This window comes from Carlito syrichta, unplaced genomic scaffold (genome assembly GCF_000164805.1).
Source record: "Carlito syrichta isolate Samal-C Ts95f unplaced genomic scaffold, Tarsius_syrichta-2.0.1 Scaffold287526, whole genome shotgun sequence".
Taxonomy (NCBI): domain Eukaryota; kingdom Metazoa; phylum Chordata; class Mammalia; order Primates; family Tarsiidae; genus Carlito; species Carlito syrichta.
This window is the reverse complement of record NW_007231622.1, coordinates 558,739-565,341: the sequence shown is the minus strand read 5'-3', so window position 1 is coordinate 565,341 and position 6,603 is coordinate 558,739.

The window sequence follows — 6,603 nt, the reverse complement described above, 5'->3', positions numbered from 1 at the left end:
CACATACATGAAGATGAGGTGTGTGTGTGTCTTGGGCTGGGTCAGGGAGTGGGGTACAACTCTATATTGGGAGTGGGTAGGGGTTCTAGATGTAAACACTTCAGGTGCACAGCTGAGGAGTTGGGCTTGGAAGGCAGCCTGGTGTACTAGGAAAAGCCAAGAGCCACACAGACCTGGTTTGAATTCCCACTCCGCCATTTACTGTTACGGCAGTTTTGCACAAATATTTCACCTCTCTGAGACTCAATTTTCTCCTCTGTAAAATGTCCATAGTACCTACTTCAGAGAGTTGTTGTGGAATCGAATGAAATGAGCTCTTTTTTGTAAAGCGGGTCACCTGGAGAAGTGCCTAGGACCTCAAGGTACCAAACAAACCAGTCCTTCTGCAAATTGGACTAGTGGAGCTTGACGAGTGGGGGGGGGGAGGCCCGTGTGGAGGAAAGGGTGTCCTAAACTGGGCCTGAGCACGAGGGGGTGAAGGCCAGGACTACGGTGAGGCCATTGGAATAGAGAAGAAAGAGTGACTCAGAGAGATGGGGAAGGAAGCAGCCCAAGACTCAGCAGTTGCAGAACGTGGTTGGTGTCGTGAGGATTTCCTGATTTACTGAGCACTTCCATGGGAGCAGGCCATTTAAAGAGCTGCATGTGTTTTTAGCTCATGAAAGCCCTCAAAGCACCCCATTTTATAGATGGGGACTTGCTGAGACATACTGAGACATGGAGATAGCAGATAACTGGTAAGCCAATCCCACGCTTCTGCGACATGTGGGCCAGCTGCCTCCCAGCTCTCTCCCTTGTCTACCCGATGTGTGTTTTCATTCCCTGTTTCCTTTCACCCATCACACTGTCTCCATCCCTGGCTCTATCCCACAAGATCCTGCATTGAAAACAGTCCTAGCTGGGTGTGGTGGTCACACCCGTGTTCCCAATACTTTGGGAGGCAGAGGCAAGAGGATTGCCTGAGCTTAGAGGTTCAAGACCAGCCTAGGCAACTTGGCAAGATCTCGTCTCTACAATAAATCAAAAAATTAGCCGGGCATAGTGGTGCGTGCCTGTAGTTCCAGCCACCTCGAAGGCAGAAAGATCACCGGAGTCCAGCAGGTCAAGGCTGTAGTAGCCGTGAGTGTGCCGCTGTGCTCCAGTCTGGGCAACAGAGTGAGACTCTGACTCAAAAAACCCAAAAAAAACAACAACAAAAACCAGTCCTGACACCACCTTCCTCTTCGGGCAGGGATGGGGGTGGGGGCCTCCAGGCTCTGTCCATCTCTAAGGACACCTCTCAAAGCACCTTCCATGAAGCCCTAATTCACATCCAAGTCAGTTCTCTCCATTCCCTCCATCAATCTGTAGAGGGACAGATGTAAGGTAGACTTCAGCTGATTGACGGCAACTCTGGTGTGGCCTAGCCAGAGATCTTTAGGTTTGGGGTGAAGGGGTGGAGGAAGAAGGGGAAGAGGGAGGTGGTATGGGTCCCCCTCATGGCTCCTGCAGCCCTGAACCTCTGGATGAAGGATGAGAAGTGAGTCCCTCCTCTTGGCAAGATGGCTGCCACTCCTAATTAACCCGTGACTTTAATTACACTTCATAGCCTGGTCCTGCTGGGAGAGAGGATTGTTCAGAGATTGTCACACTGGGCTAAATGTCTGCAGCGGTTGCCATTTCAGGAATGCCTCTCCTGGAGAGAACAGGATTGGGGCGAAGGGCTCTGCAGAGATCTGGGGCCTGAATGCGTTAGGGAGGGAGGGGACCTGCCTGTGATTTTGCCCTGCCCTGCTTGTCTGCTGGGAAAACCTCCCTGTCTGTGGATGAAGCCCTCTGCTGGCAGTTTGGTGCTGTGGCCTCATCCAGGGTCTCTGCTAGAGGAAAATGGTGATGGGGGCGCGGGGGGTGGTAATGGGGTTAGGGGCAGGGGTGTGGAGAGAATGCTGAGGAAGCCCTGGGGTGGATGAGTGGCACCAGCCCCAGGGATTAATTCTCATGGGATCTGTTTTGTATTCTCAAATAACAGCTCCCATGTGTGAGGACCCAGTATGGGCCAGTCTTTCATTTAAGTCCTCACAAAGGCCTCTGAGGGAGAGCTGAGGCCTCATTTCACAGAACATGAGGTAAAGACCTCAGGGAGGTTTAGAAACTCGCCTAATATCCCACAACGGTGTAGAGGCAGAGGCAGGATTTGAACTCAGGCTGCAGTGAACCCAAAGCATGCTCTTTCTGTCTGACAATGGGCCTCTCTCATTGACAATGGGCGGCTCCGGGAGAACATGGTGCCAGACAGAGCCAAGGAAATTCATTTAGTGATGGAGACGGTGGAAGAGATTGGAAACTAGAGACTTCAGACATTTGGGGGATGCAGGGTTTTCTGTGAAGATGTTACTCAGAAACTGTTGCTTCTGAGGAGGTTTCTGGGCCATTCTATGTCCTGGAGGAGGGTGCGAAGCTACGCTATTCTTCCATTGCAGGAAATGCTCTCTCAATCAGCACTACCATGGCCTCCCTCCCTCCCTCCCTTCTTCCTTCCCTCTGTCTGTCTGTCTGTCTCTCGCTCCCTCCTCACTCTCTCCAGCTCTGTACTGTATCCCAGGCTGTTTCTCTCTTGTGGCCTCTCTGAGGCAGCAGCCTTAGTGCCATCCTGAGCCCTCCAGTGATCACTCCAAGGTGGGAGGATCGCTTGAGGCCAGGAGTTTAAGACCAACTTGGGAGAGACCTCATTTTTACAAAAAATAAAAAAAATTAGCCAGGTGTGGTGGCACATGCCTGTGGTCCCAGCTGCTGGGGAGATTGAACCAGGAGGATCACCTGAGTCCAGGAGGCCAAAGCTGTAGTGAGCCGTGATTGTGCCCCTGCACTCCAGCCTGGGCGACTCCAGCCCCCCCCCCCACCCCGCCGGCCTGTACCTCTGTCTGGAGTTTGTGTCCTGGGCACTCTCTTTGGGCCTCTAGGATGCAGGCGTTAATCTTGAACCACAGGCTGCGCAGTGCATGCTGGGGAAAGGCTTCCTTTCAGAGGCCCGAGGTAGAGTCTGGAAAGGCCCCACCTCTTAGCCAGGCCTGAATGCAGGATTCTTCTATTCTTGGGCAAAACCCCAGACTCCATCTCACATCTTTCCATTTGCACAGGGGATCTGGTAAATCAAGACCTGGGATGAGCCCCAGAGTCTCACAGTCCCTGACACTGAACTGCACAACCCTAAACTTGTTCACGTGTGACATGAAGCCTGGATCAGGGTACCATATTTTGGATGCTCATTGCGACAAGCATTCTGTTCTCTAAAGACATGCTCTCTAATCCCCAGGAGACCTTCCCAAGAGTTGCTCCCTCATCTTATGAATGGGAAAACCCAGACTGTTAAGTAACCAGCCCGGAGTCACACTCTTCATTCCTTTGCAGCTCTGACCTGGGGAGGAATGTGAGGTGGTCGCTTTTGGGAGAAAGGGGCTTAGCAGTTACATGAGAGGGGCTTACTAAACATCTCCCCCCACTTCTGTGCACTCAACGATGGCCTTTGGGCCTGTCCCCTTGAGGGTAGGCTCCCAGGACAGGTTGTCTGCCCTCAGCTTCAAGGGAATCCCCTGGCCTCAATGACAGAACCCCATGGCTGCTTACCTGATGTTCAGCCTGATTCACACCCCCTATTTGTCATATAGGTTTGGGGAGGTGAGTTGGCAAGTGGGGGGGTGGTGTGCAGAGAGGCTCATGGCTCTAAGGCACTGATGGAACTCGAGCTTCACTTGCGGCAGGCCTCAGATGATTTCGTCTGTGTTGCGGAAACCCATGGGTCTGATGCAACTGGCACCCTTGATGAGGGTGTGAAGGTCTGTGGGAGGCTGGTGGCTTGTGGGCATCGATGATCTAGCCTTTCAGGCACCAGATAAACCGATAACCCTCGTGTTTGGGCTTGTTCCGACTGGACTGTGTCAAAATTCTGCCCTGTTCTAAATTCAGAACCTTGCAAAGTGATTACATTGTGGGTAAAAATGTTTGCAGTGAACTGGAGACTCACGGGGCTCGGGGGACCCAGGAAAACATCAAGTGCAGACAGAGACACTGGGAGGCAGGGGCTGCAGTGGTTCTGGAGTTTAAGCCAAGCCCAACTGTGAATTTGGCTTCATGGCCAAGCTAATCCTCCTTGTTGCGTGATGATGGACGCCGATGGAAGATGGGTTCCTCCTAGTGTGAGGAGGTCACCGCCATCCTCCGGGTTTTGCAAAGACAACCTGTGAACTTCTAGTGTTCTCATTTTCTGGTGATGATGTTTACATTTCAAGTGATAGCTGAGAAAATGGGGTTACATTGGGATGCAAGGAAGTGACAGCATTTCTGCATCATGATGCCTGTGGCCTCCAGCACCCCACCCTCATCAAGGGTGCCAGTTGCACCAGGGAGGAACCAGAGCAGGAAACAGAGAGCTGGTGGCTGGTGGCTGGCATCAGTGTTGAGGACCAGGGCTGGCCAGTGGTGTTACCTGCTTGGACCTCTGGGCTCTAACAACCCTCAGCCAGCCGGAGTGCTGCACGTGAATCTTGTTCACAGACTCGACCCCTTGCCCTGCCCTCTCAGCTTCTCCAGTTCCAACTTGGCCTGACCAAATGTCCAATGCACACTATTTGTCATTCTTTTATTTTATTTTTTTTTAGTCTAGGTCTCATTCTGTCCCCAGGCTGAAGTACAGTGGCACTATCATGGCTCATTGCAACCTTTAACTCCTGGACTCAAGCAATCTTCTTGCCTTAGCCTCCCAAGTAGCTGGGACTACAGGCACATGCCACCATGCCTGGCTAATTTTCTAATTTTTCTTTCTTTTTTTTTTTTAAAGACAAGGTTTCACTATGTCGCCTAGTCTGGTCTCAAATTCCTGAGCTCAAGCAATCTTCTTGCCTCAGCCTCCCAAAGTGCTAGGATTACAGGTGTGAGCCACTGCATTCAGCCTATTTGATGTTTTATTGGACACATATTGACTTGAGCACCCACCACATACCAGGACTGTGCTGGATGCTGGAGAGATAAGGGTGACTAGGTCGCAGCTCTTGCCTTCCAGGAGCTGACAGTTCTGGAGAGGCAAGAAGAAGGGTAGCCTCCACTGCAGTCTGTTGGGGTCCTGGCCTGGTCCACATCTTGCCCACCTGCCTGCAGGGTGAAACCCCCAGGAACGAGGCTAGGCTGCTCATCTGGTCTTTATAGTCCCAGGTACTTCACCTTTCCCTGCTCTGGGCTAAACAATGATGATGATATCGACAGAAACTGTTTTTAATGGAGTGCTTTACTGTTGTCGAAGAGCACTCACATCTTTGTTTGGTCCCCCGGCAACCACAGCTTCCCTTTTCTGAACTCCATGCAGACCCTGTCCTGATGCTTTATCTCATTTAATTCTGACAGCTACTCACAGTTCTGAGTTTGGTACTGTTACATGCATTTAAGAGGTGAAGAAATTCTCCATAAAGAATATGTTGGGAGCCGGGCTCGGTGGCTCAGCCTGTAATCCCGCGCCTTTGGGAGGCTGAGGTGAGTGGATTGCCTGGGCACACGGGTTCGAGACCCACCTGGGCAGCAAGACCTCATCTCTACAATAAATAAAAAAAACAATCAGCCAGGCGTGGTAGCACATGCCTGTAGTTCCAGCTACTTGGAAGGCTGAGGCGGAAGGATCACCAGAGCCCAGCAAGTTGAGGCTGCGATGACCGGGAGCGGCCACTGCACTCCAGTCTGGGCGACACTCCAACTCAAAAAAAAAAAAAAAAAAAAAAGAATATGTTGGGGAGAGCAGACTTCATTAATAAGGGTACCTGATCTCAAACCAGGTGAAGTGGGGACCAAAATGAGACCCAAACTTTACCTGTACAGTGTCCATTTGTATACCTAACCATGAATTGTATCCCACATCTTTAAAATAAAAAAATAAAAAGAATGTGCCCAGGGTCAGTTTTCAGCCCTTGTCTTCCAATCCCAAATTCCGTACTCTTCCCCATCATACCACATGGCCTCTGCTGTCAGTGTGTGTATCCTGGGGGACCATGGGATGTCAGACCCTGGCCTTGGGCTCTAGGGTGCCAAGCCTGCCCCTCACCCATTCAGAGCTGTTCATTTGGGATTCTTGCTCCATTCCCCCAGGCCCAAGCACCAAAGAGTGATTCAGTTTGTCTGTGGGGGGCTTGGGTGTCATTATGTTTTTAGGGTTCCCAAGGTGAGTCAGGCACCTCTTCCAGCCTTTGCCCTCAGTGCTTGGTGCTGCTTCTGTTGCATCATCATGTGGTCTCCTTGCTGTGAGCTCCATTTTCCAAGACAGGGATAGAGCAGGGTTTGTATGTACCTCAGCAAATATGCATTGCGTTGTTAAAGAGAGCTGGCCGGGTGCGGTGGCTCATGCCTGTAACCCAGTACTTTGAGAGGCCAAGGTGGGAGGATTGCTTGAGGCCAGGAGTTTGAAACCAGCTTGGGGGAGACCTCATCTCTACAAAAAAAAAAAAAAATTAGCCAGGCATAGTGGTTCATATCTGTGATCCTAGCTACTCGGAAGGTTGAGGCAGGAGGATCACCTGAGCCCAGGAGGTCAAGGCTGTGGTGAGCTGAGAGAGAGAGAGAGACAGAGAGAGAGAGAGAGAGAGAGAG